Source organism: Dipteris shenzhenensis, chromosome 15 (assembly GCF_047967505.1).
Source record: "Dipteris shenzhenensis isolate YYH24624 ecotype China chromosome 15, Dip_SZ_1.0, whole genome shotgun sequence".
NCBI lineage: Eukaryota > Viridiplantae > Streptophyta > Polypodiopsida > Gleicheniales > Dipteridaceae > Dipteris > Dipteris shenzhenensis.
In genome coordinates, this window is record NC_141610.1 from 5,782,142 (window position 1) to 5,794,305 (window position 12,164).

The following is a 12,164-nucleotide window of genomic DNA, read 5'->3' on the forward strand; positions in this document are numbered from 1 at the left end:
TTTACTAGGAAATTTTTGGATGTTTTCTCACAAAGGTTGCATAACCCTCACTAGGATGCATGTTTTGGTGAGGGATGCAATGTATATATCATTGAATTTTTTCAACAAATCTTTGATCTTTTGAGCTTGAGTACAAGGGAAATGAACTCAAGTTCTCACAAATATGAGAATTTATTGAAATCGGAGTTTATTTGACTTGATGATGGGTCATTGGGACTCCTTTCTCCTACATGAAGTAGGTTCTACATGATCCCAAACTGCATTTTGTGCACTATATACGCCTTAGCTTGCTTTCTCAAATCAAACCAATTTAGTATGATTATCAATTGTCACGACAAGTTTCTCTGTAGGAGTTCGCTTATGAATTCAAGCAATCGTGCGTGCTGCCATGTTCTTGCTACCCTCCAGTTTTTTTGCAGTAGAGCTAAGGGGAACCGTGCCTTGGTCGCTACAAGCAAGTTTCCTAACCACTCCCACAAGCTGCTACTACTGCTCACCGCCATATGTCTGAGATGTCTTCCACCTTACTTCCATGGACTCAACTAGTGTCTCTATACTGTGGTCTCCTCTGAGGGAGGTATCACAAGAGGGTTGTTGTCGACTTTGATTACCTTTAGATTTTGCAAGGATCCCACTGAGTTTTCACCCCTTTGCCTTTATTTCTGTCCATGTTGTTCGGGCTTGCTCCAGGTCCTCTTCCGGCTCTCTGCACGGTAACTCCCCGTTCCACTTTAGCCCATTGTCAACAATTCCTGCCCTGGTCACCCTTTTCTAACCTTCAATTTCTAGGAGCTCTGTTCTGGCCTGTACCTTAAAGGCAACCCTCGCAGCATGCAGTTCTTTTGCTTCGTAAGTCGCTTGCGAAATCGTTCCTTCAGCAATTCGCTTATGTAATCTTTCGTGATCATCGATAACAAAAGGGTCTAACAGACATTACACGAGAAATGTACAGAGGCTTATCAGATCTGTACGGCGCTGGAGAAGGGCCTGGCAGAGCGCAACAGGGCGGGCGTTACCAGCAGCCTGGTGGGCCAGGCATAGGGCTAGTAGGGCTGGTTCTAGCTAGCCTAGAATATAGCAGGGCAGAAGGGGGCTGGACCCTGAATATATAGGAGGGCATCTGCCCTTGAAAGGAGGGCAAAGGCCTAGTATTGTGGGCCAAGGGCCCTTGTAATGAGAGCCCTTTAAGGGCGGTTTTCCAGCAGACTGGTTGGCCTGTTTGGGTCGGCCAGAATGGTGCTGCTGGTCGGTTTTTGTGGAGCAGGCCTTGGGCCTATATAAAGAGGCCTTTGGGCCTCATTCATACATCACTTGAAGCAGCAGTTGGGGAGCAGACAGCAGCAGCCACAGGCCCACCCTTGGACCTACACACAGGAGGAGAAGGAGGCTGACATAGGGCTGCAGAGTGAGCTCAAGGTGCTGCCCACCTAGGCTGGCATCCGGACAGCAAGGTGGAAGGGGTCTAGACAGAGTCTACACATGCTCGAGGTGGAGCACGTGGGCTCAGAGATCTAGAAGTGTCAGGCTTGTAGTAGAAGGACCTTTTGGTATTGTATCCTGTCCTAGTTTCTGGACAGACGAAAATATAAAGTGTTGCTTCTATATTTGTCTCTGAGCATTGTCTATTTAGTGGCTTGCACATCTATGCACATAAGTTAAGAAGTATGTGATTCCACACCCCACACACATACTGTGTGAGCTCCTGGGCATTACTATCAGTCTCCCGCTATACGTACCGTCTGTTGGGTCATTTCTAACATGGTATCAGAGCTCAAGTAGGAGGTTCACAGGTGTGGGAGCCTCAAGGCTGGGACCTTGCTGAAGGACGATCCTAATTCAGAAGCTCTTGGGAATCAACTTCCACGACTGGAGGATAGTGCCCTTGCAAGAAGGAGGGTGACTCAGGTTCAATCAGGTACGTTTAAAGTTTGTGGTCCAGGTTATCTGGAGATGTTCTTTTGTTGCGGACCTTGCCAAAGGAAGGCCGGGTTGAAACAGATCCTCAGAGCATGGTGCTTGGAAGACTCCGGGTTGTTCACTCATTATGAGGGGGACAATTGGAAGATCGTGACGGTTGGATTGCTCGAGTTCGAAGGCGGGAACGTGACTAAAGGAGGTGGTGCCAGGAGGTGCTACCAAAGATGGACCTGTGTACTAGGATGGTGTGCGGAAGCGGAACCAGACCTGGTGGAGCAGGAGCCACTAGATGAAAAGCTAGGAAAAGATTTCGACATCAAAATGTTCCAAAGGACTACGACTAGGGAGTTACTGGAACATCGTCATCGACGTGTTGGCATTGGGCCTGGATGTGTTAGTGAGAAGGGGTGTTGGAATGGTCACCTCCCCATTTGTAAGCTCCCATATGAGGAGAGCATGGGGGAGGTAGACCTGGTGACATTGGGGCTGGGGTTGTCACATGGGCAGCACATGAGCTGCCATGTGGGCAGCTGTCAAAGCAAAGGACAGGTGTATGGCTTGCAACAGGGCCCTGTGAAGGGCGCAGTGACATCAACAGGGTACGGCCCCATTGTGCGGGGTTGTATAGAGGCTTATCGGATCTATACGGGGCTGGAGAAGGGCCTGGCAGAGGCGCAACAGGGTGGGGGTTACCAGCAGTTTGGTCGGCCAGGCATAGGGCTGGCAGGGCTGGTTCGAGCCATCCTACCATGCCTAGAAAATGGCAGGGCAGAAGGGGGCTGGACCCTGAATATATAGGAGGGCCAAAGCCCTAGTATTGTGGGCCAAGGGCCCTTGTAATGAGAGCCCTTTAAGGGCGGTTTTCCAGCAGACTGGTCGGCCTGTTTGGGTCGGCCAGAATGATGCTTCTGGTCAGTTTTTGTGGAGCAGGCCTTGGGCCTATATAAAGAGGCCATGGGGCCTCATTCATACATCACTTGAAGCAGCAGCAGCCACAGGCCCACCCTTGGACCTACACACAGGAGGAGGCTGACATAGGGCTGCAGACTGAGCTCAAGTTGCTGCCCACCTAGGCTGGCTTCTGGACAACAAGGTGGAAGGGATCCAGATAGAGAGTCTATTTATGCTTGAGGTGGAGCACGCGGGCTTAGAGATCTAGAAGTGCCAGGCTTGTAGTAGGACCTTTTGGTATTGTATCCTGTCCTAGTTTCTGGATGGACGGAAATATAAAGTGTTGCTTCTATATTTGTCTCTGAGCATTGTCTATTTAGTGGCTTGCACATCTATGCACATAAGTTATGAAGTTTGTGATTCCACACCACACACGCACACTGCGTGAGCTCCTGGGCATTACTATCAGTCTTCTGTTGTGCGTACCCTCTGTTGGGTCATTTCTAACAGTCGTTCCTACATGTTTTCAGGCGCCTTTGTGCTGGTCATCCCATGGAGCGCCAATTGCAGCATCGACGAGTTCCTCTTCAAGGGGTGCTTGGTTTGGGTGGACTTTCCGAATCTCCCACCATGGATGGCTGACAACGTGGGAAAACTGTCGTCGAGGTTGGGTCGAATTTTGTCAAACTGCGGAGCGCGAGCATGCATGGATCCTATGGGATCGCACACAAGATATCTCAGATTTCATTGATATCCTAGTGTTAGAATTATTATTATAATTCAGCAGTGACCAATGTAATGTAATAAGTAGGTTAGGGGCACTTTTCCCTCCTTTAGAGGTTTTTTCCCCTAACCACAGTTAGTTCACTAACTACGGTTAGTGAAGGATAAGGTTTTGTCACTTAGACAAAACCCATCCCACTTCTTGTAATAGTCACTTCTTCTATTGCAAGCACTACGTTCAGCTCTCTTGCTTCCTACTCTCTTTCTCTCTCTCGTTTTTAACATTTGGTATCAGAGCGAGATCCTGCTCCTAGCTTCCTAGCCCTCACAAGCGTGATAAGCTACCTACCTGCGAATCATTCCGTACAGCCACAGTTGGCTGTTCCGTACACAACTTCCGTACCAACACAATCTGCTCTCAGCTCCCGTCCGTACAGCAGCCCACGCTTCAATTCTTGAGGTGCCGTACACCCTGCGCCGTACGCCTGCTCCGTACGCCTGCTCCCTGCTCACTGATTTCGTACATCAGCCGTACAGTCAGCGGTACTGTTTGCTGACGTACCGTACTGTTTGCAATCGTACGTACTTGCAACGTTATCAGTCGTCGTACTGATTTCATACATCGAGCGCCTTCCGTACAGTCGTACATCGAGTGCCTTCCGTACAATCGTCGTACAGATTCCGTACAGTCCGTACCTGTGCCATATTGCATCGTACCGTAGGTCTGTACCAGATGTCGTACATTTGTACAGCTGCTCCACACGTGCTAACTCTATTCCTGTTGCATCAGCACCATACAGCCCGTACAGTTCGTACATTTGTCGTACAACTGACGTGAGTTGTCCATACAGCTGTACAGTCTGTACTGTATGGACTGCTGTTGTTCTTGAAGTCAGGGTGCCTTTACAGGGTACTCTAGAAAGGTGGTTGTTTGCAAAGCTTTCATTGCAGGTGAACATTGGAAGGAGTTTTTTACAAGCATTGGTGCAGAGAGCCATTGTTTGGCCTGCATTTTGGGAGCAAATTTGGGGCTTTTGCATTTGTTGCAGAGAATTGCAGAAATTCGGGGCTTCTAGTTCATTTGCACCTTTCAGGTGCAATTTCTTGCAGAAATTTGGGGCTTTTGCAGGCAAAGTGCAATTTGTGCAACATTTAGGGCTTTCAGACCATTTGCCCTCTTTTGTATGCAATCTCCCACAAGAAATTGGGGCTTTTGCATTTAAGTTGCAATTTTGCAGGTAAAAGAGCAGTTTGGAAGTTTGCAGGCAGTTTTGGACTCAGTACGAGTCGAATTGCAGACTTTTGACACCTTTTGCAGATTCTATTTACAGATTTTTGGGCATTGAGCAGAGCATTGTGGTGCATTTTGAGCCTTTGACAGGCTATGACAGTATTTGTCACTGTGGGCATATCTTTCTTTGCAGATTTTATTTGTGCATCTTACATCCCAGGAGTTTTGAAAAAAAATAAAATTTTTCCCAGATTTGGGGAGCCTCTATTACAAAGAAGTCCGCATGGCATAATCTCCTTCATGGATACCATATTCCCTTATCCAAGCCTCTAATATTTTAGTAATTCTCCAAAGGGTCCCTTTTTGAGTCCAAATTTTTTGTAATGTCTTTTGTTTTTGAAGTGCAATGATTTGGCTTGCTCTGTGCTCTGACTGTGATCCCCTTGTAGAATATGTCAAAGACGAGGAGCTAGTTTAAGACTATAGAAGATGTCGGGCTCAAGAGACGTACAATCCTACAAGCAGTGTTATCCATCCACGGTGTGATTTCAAAAAATCCATGGACATAACGATGAGGAAAATCCCTTATCTATTTGGAAAAGTCCTAACTTGTGCTTAGAGTCCTTGAAAATGAGGCTAGCGTTGCAAGAATTACCATGAGATCGAAGTCTCAAGTTGGAAAAGAGAAGGTCTAAAGTAGAATGGTACATAGATCTAACGATCTCATTGTTGGACAAAAGTGCATCCATAAGATTTGGGACACTCGAGTTCAATTCCGAGACATATCGTTTTTGAACAAACAAGGAAGAAAGAAACACAATGAATTGGAGTGATGCAGGAAAGTTATATCTTTCAAGTTTACTCTTTGGTCATTATTTTGATATGAAAGATATGTTAGTTTGCGTGATGGAGAAATCCATATCGAAGCGCATAGCCAAAGAAAAGAAAAGGGATTCCGGTATGGTTGTATCAGATGCATCAGGTCCACATTGCCATGATGGAGGAGATGTTGCAGCCAACTTGGTTGAAGAGCACTATGCCTTTTTGACTTGCACTTCAGATTTTTTAGTGGGTAGTTCAGATACTACAGCCACTAATGATGATGACCCATATGCTTTTTTGACTTGCAGTTATGATCCTTCAAAGGACAAATGCTCTTTCAGTGTTGATGAGACACTACATACTTGGTATTTTGATAGTGGTGCTTCAAAGCACATCACTTCCAAGAAAAATATGTTTGTAACTTTGCATTCTTCACCCACCAAGAAGGTAACTTGTGTAGATAATTCTTCTCATTCAGTGTGTGGAGTGGGAGACATTATTCTCACATCCACTGATGGCACAGATTTCAGAATATCAGATGTACTCTATGTGCTAGGTATAAAGAAGAATTTGCTTTCAGTGTCCTCACTCAATAGAGGAGGATTTCAGGTTTTTTTTATGATGACAAGTATGCAGTCAGAGACAAAGAAAATGAATATGCTTTGAGATTGTCTGGCACTTTGTATCGGGGTCTTTTTCAGCTTGATTTATATGAAAAAAGATCCCATCTTGCATTATCAGTTAGCACTCCCACTGTTGCAATGCACAATGCGGAGTTATGGCATGCCAGGTATGGGCACATGAGCTATGGCAGCTTAATGACACTTCAGAGGCATGATATGGTTGATGCATTACCTCCTTTGGAGTCGCCTCCTCCTCACGCATGTGAAGGTTGCATTCTTGGCAAAATGCATAGGCTTCCCTTCAAGAAGGATGGTGTAGTGAAAGCTACAAGAAAATTGCAGCTTATTCACAGTGATGTCTGCGGTCCCATGAGGACACCTGCTTTTGGGGGTTATCTCTAATTTGTTACATTCATAGATGACTTTACCAATTACACTTGGATCTATGGTCTCAAGGCAAAATCAGAAGTGTTTATGCATTTCAAACACTTTGTGGCTATGGTTGAAAATGAGACAGGACTCAAGGTGCAGACACTTTGCACAGATCGAGGGGGGGAATACATGTCTCATGAATTTGAGACATTTCTAAAAGAAAAAGGCATTATGCATCAGCTTACAGTGAGGCTTACACCTCAACAGAATGGCAAAGCTGAGCGGAAGAATCGCATCACCATGGAAATGGATAGATGCATGCTCACAAGTAAGAAGTTGCCTCACAGGTTTTGGTTGAAAGGCCTTATGTGTGCCAACTACATTTTAAATCGGGCTCCTACAAAGGCTTTGAAGACAATCACTCCCTATGAGGCATGGCATGGGAGAAAGCCTTTAGTGGACCACTTCAGAGTTTTTGGTTGTGTTGCATATGCCCACGTGCCTGTGGACTTCAGACACAAGTTGTCAGATAAGGCACTAAAATGCATTTTTGTGGGATATAGTTCACAAAGCAAAGGCTATCGTCTCTACAATCCTGCTACACGCAAGATTTTTGTCAGTAGAGATGTCATATTCTTTGAAAATTCTGCACATACAAATGCTGAATTTCAGATTATGGCCTCTTCAGATGATGTGTTTGAGGGGATGCTTCCTATAGCATTTGGTTCCCCCGTTGAAAATTAGAATTTACAGCAACCTTCGCTAGCTCCACAAGTACAGATTCAGCCCCCAGCTGAATTGGTACAACCTCAGCGTGTGGATGAAGTTGTCAGGCAAGAAATTCAAGAGATACACGCTGCGAAAACAATCCCGCATTGGTTGCTTCAGACTCTCAGGGAGAGTAGGATTGAAGCTCCATTGCCTGGCAGAACTCGTAGTGCAGTAAGGCACATGGAGAGAGCTCATTCAGTTGCATCAGCTTATGCAGGTACTCTTCTTGATGAGAAGGAGCCTGAGACATTTGAAGAAGCAAAAAATAATGTGCATTGGATGAATGCCATGCACGATGAGTTGCAGTCCATTAATAAAAATCAGACTTGGGATGTTGTGGATTTGCCATAAGGTAAAAATGCCGTAGGTACACGGTGGGTTTTCAAAGTCAAAAGAAAGCCAGATGGGTCCATTGATCGGTACAAGGCAAGGCTGCTTGCAAAAGGATATGCTCAGAAAAAGGGTATAGATTATGAGGAGACTTTTGCTCCTACATCGAGGATGACAACCATCAGGTCAGTTATAGCCATGGCTGCAAATTTTGAATGGAATGTTCATCAATTGGACATTAAAACAACTTTCCTTAATGGAGACTTGTTGAAAGAGGTTTATGTCAAACAACCTCCGGGCTTTCAAATTTTAGAAAATGCACTTCAGGTATGCAAGCTAAATAAAGCTTTGTATGGGCTGAAACAAGCCTTTCTGACCAGCAAGGGGCTGCACAATAGTCCAACTGAGAGCACCCTCTACATCAAGAAGGATGGGGGGATATTCTGGTCATCATTCTTTATGTAGATGACATGCTGCTCACCGGATCAAATGAGAAAATAATTGTAGATTTCAAGGGCCAATTGAAAGCTACATTTGATATGTCAGACTTGGGCTTGTTACATTTCTTTTTGGGGATCCAGTTTATTCAAGAGAAACGTGGCATTGTTATGTCTCAGTCCAAGTATGTTCAAAAGCTCTTGGACAGATTCAACATGCATGATTGCAAGCCTATGTCCACTCCCATGGAGCCGGGGTTGAAGCTTACAATGCATGATGCGGGTGAATCAATTGATGTCACACTCTATAGTCAGGCTGTTGGATGCCTCATTTATCTCTGCAATACACGACCTGATATTCAGTTTTCAGTTTCTCAGGTAATCAGGTATATGCACAGCCCAAAGATTATGCATTGGCAGGCTGTAAAATGCATCTTCTGTTACTTGCAAGGTACAAAGTCTTTTGGCTTGATGTTTCCCAGGGGGGGTGACTTGCAGATGCATGCTTACAGTGACTCTGATTGGGCTAGAGACTATGATACTAGGCAGTCCACCAGTGGGAATTGTTTCTTTCTGGGACATGCTTGCATTTCTTGGTTGAGCAAGAAACAGTCTACAGTGGCTACCTCCTCATGTGAAGCTGAGTACAGGGCAGCTTTCACAGCGACAGTTGAATGTGTTTGGCTGCGTCGTTTATTTGTTGATCTTCATCTTTCATTGGAGGGTCCTTCTCCAATCCTCACTGATAGTCAGAGTGCTATAGCAGTGGCAAAGAATCCTGTGTTTCATGCTCGAACGAAGCACATTGAGGTTCACTATCACTATGTCAGAGAGAAGTTACATGCACGAGAGATCAGTATGATCTATGTGTCAACACATGACAATGTTGCAGACATCTTCACTAAACCACTTCCACGTGAAAAGTTTGAGGCATTTCGTAGTGCCCTGAACTTATATCCTTTTGGTGATTGATCATTTCCTTGTACATGACATTGGCACTGCAGGGGGGTGTTAGAATTATTATTATAATTCAGCAGTGACCAATGTAATGTAATAAGTAGGTTAGGGGCACTTTTCCCTCCTTTAGAGGTTTTTTTTCCTAACCACAGTTAGTTCACTAACTACGGTTAGTGAAGGATAAGGTTTTGTCACTTCGACAAAACCCATCCCACTTCTTGTAATAGTCACTTCTTCTATTGCAAGCACTACGTTCAGCTCTCTTACTTCCTGCTCTCTCACTCTCTCGTTTTTAACACCCAGACGGGGCTCAGCAACTTAGATTTGGGGTTTTCCCTGATGCATGCTTCATCTGCAAGAAGTAAGGTCACTTTGTGAGGTCCTGCCCATCGCGGGCTGCAAACACAGCTCTGGCAAGAGGGGACGTCTCATAGCCACCGAGACACGGGTCGCCCGAGGCCCATGCAAAGACACCTCGACTTCTGAAAGAAGACATGGCAGTTGAGTCAGATCAATCGCCTGCCATCAAAGATAAGTTGGATGATTTGGACGTCGACAACTGTGAGACGACGGAAAGAGGAGAAGGATGGCATGTGGTTGGCAAGAAGGGGAGGACTACGGTGGTGTTGGTTGAGTCGACTCCAAGGATGGTGTGTCCGCGGAAGAATCTAGCGCAGGACCATGCAGGATGGACATAAGCCTGGAGGTGCAGACAGAGCCCATTCATGAAGTGTTGAGATATCGAGCTCCACTCGTGATATGCCAGGGTGACCGTTGTGCATTTATGTCACCGACTTGTTAGCTGCAGATGCGGTTGGTACACCGCCCACGAATAATAGCTGGATGATAGCTATCCTTATCTACTCTAGTTTGTGGCTCAGTTAGTATGCCACCTTAGTTAGTTGAGATTGGTTTGAGACCCACATATAGGGCTCTTCTATTTCTTTGTACTAGAGTTCTTTTGGCTTACACAACTAAGAAGAGGAAAACTGTTTTCAGCCTCCACCTTTGTGTGTATTTCCCCATTGTGTATGTGAGAAAGCCGCAAGTGAGACTCCTTCCCTCTCTCCCACTATCTTCACATGGTATCAGAGCCTTGTTCGTGGTAAGGAGCTCAAGAAAGCAAACCAAGTTCGCGGTGTCCTGGTAAGAGGACCAGTGTTGCGTTCCTTTTCGAGTTTGGGAGCAAATCTCTGCAGGTAGCACAGCCGAAAGTGCAAGAGTACACTGTTTCAGATTGAGACGCCCTTCGCGGTGTGGCGAGAGGGCAGTATATGCTGCGGGTGAGGGCGAAGCCCACGGCGACTTTATTTTTCTGATTCGAGGCCATTTCTGGCCGTTTTGAAGGCGGAAGTTCTTCGCAGGCACTCAGAAAAAGGCCCTGTTTTTGCTGTGCGACCACTGCTCTGCTGGTCCGTGAAAAGTTCCTGCAGAAATTGCATCGTATGCCTGTGCGCAGAGATATTGGGAGTTGCAGAATCATCCTTGTTGCCTGTTGATGTAAAATCGTCACTAGGAAGTGACTGTGTGGTCAAATACCACTTTCGTCAGTTTTGCAGATCTGCCCGTGTGAGGCAAAAGCTGTGTATTTTGCAGTGACAGAATATTTTGGAGTGTTCTGTAATAGCGTCGGACTCTCTTTCACAGATTGTCACTGAAAAGCTTGACAAGAACAACTTCCAGGCATGGAAGTTTAGAATGACGAATTTCCTTATGGGAAAAGGCTATTGGGAGTTCATTACAGGAAATGAAGAGGAACCAGTTCTTCCTAATGTTCCCAATCAACAGGAAATGCAGGCATTTAAAGGATGGCATGAGAGAGCCAGAAAAGTTATGTACTGGCTTTCTATCAGTATTTCGAATTCTATGATTGTGCATATTCATGATGCAAGTACACCAAAGGAGGCATGGGATACCTTGGCAAAAATGTACAGCACAAATATGCAAGCCAGGAAAATGCAGCTCAAGCAGGAGTTGCACAATGTGCAGAGAGAAAATTTGAGCATCAATGACTACCACATGAAGGTGAAGAAAATTGCAGATGCACTTGCTTCCATTGGGTCGCCAGTGGAAGATGATGATCTAGTTTCTGTGACCTTGAATGGTCTAGGAAAGGATTATGCACAGTTCCGGACATCCATTGCAGTCCGTGAAAAATTTCTGGATTTTGAGGAGTTGTTTGCTCTTCTAATTTCTGAAGAGCAGAGAAATGGGGGTGCATCTTCTTCAAACGGAACTTCAAAAGAAACTGTCTTCTACTCAAATGCTGGAAGAGGTAGAGGCAGAGGTAGAGGTAGAGGTAGAGGAGGCCGATCTGGAGGCTGTGGTAGAAATCAGAATATGCAGCAAACTCAAGAAAACCAGTCCTATGGAGGAGGACGTGGTAACTCTAGAGGCAAGGGGAGCCAAAGAGGCCGTGGTGGATGGCAGAGAGGCCAAAATGCAAACAGCAATGTTGAATGCTACTACTGTGGTAAAATGGGTCATATGGCTAAAGACTGCTATAAAAAGCAGAATGACATTATGAATGGAAAATTGCAGCAAGGCAATTATGCATCTTCTAGTAGACAGAGTGATGACAGAAATGAGCATCTATTTATGGTGCTGCACATGACCAATTCTGTGACAAGTGCTGAAGAACGAAATAATGTGTGGTTTGTTCACTCAGGTGCGTCAAACCACATGACAGGTCATGCAGAATGGATGCAGGATGCAAGGAAAATGGAAAAACTAGGATTTGTGGAGACTGGTGATGATACTGCACATCCTATTGTGCAGATTGGTAAAATTCCTTTATCTATGCAGGATGGGAAAAAGAAATACCTGTCTGATGTATTTCATGTCCCGAACATCACCAAGAACCTGGTTTCTGTTGGTCAAATGGTTGAGCAGGGCTTGCAGGTCAGATTCAATCCTCATGGATGCTTTGTCGAGGATATGAAAAATAATGGTCGCTTGATAGCAAAAGGAAAGAAGAAGGGCATGATGTTTATGCTGGATGCGGACATGCCTGAATTGAGTGCAGCAATGTTTGCACATGGGACCGGTGTAATTGCAGATATTGATATCTGGCATAAACGCATTGGTCAT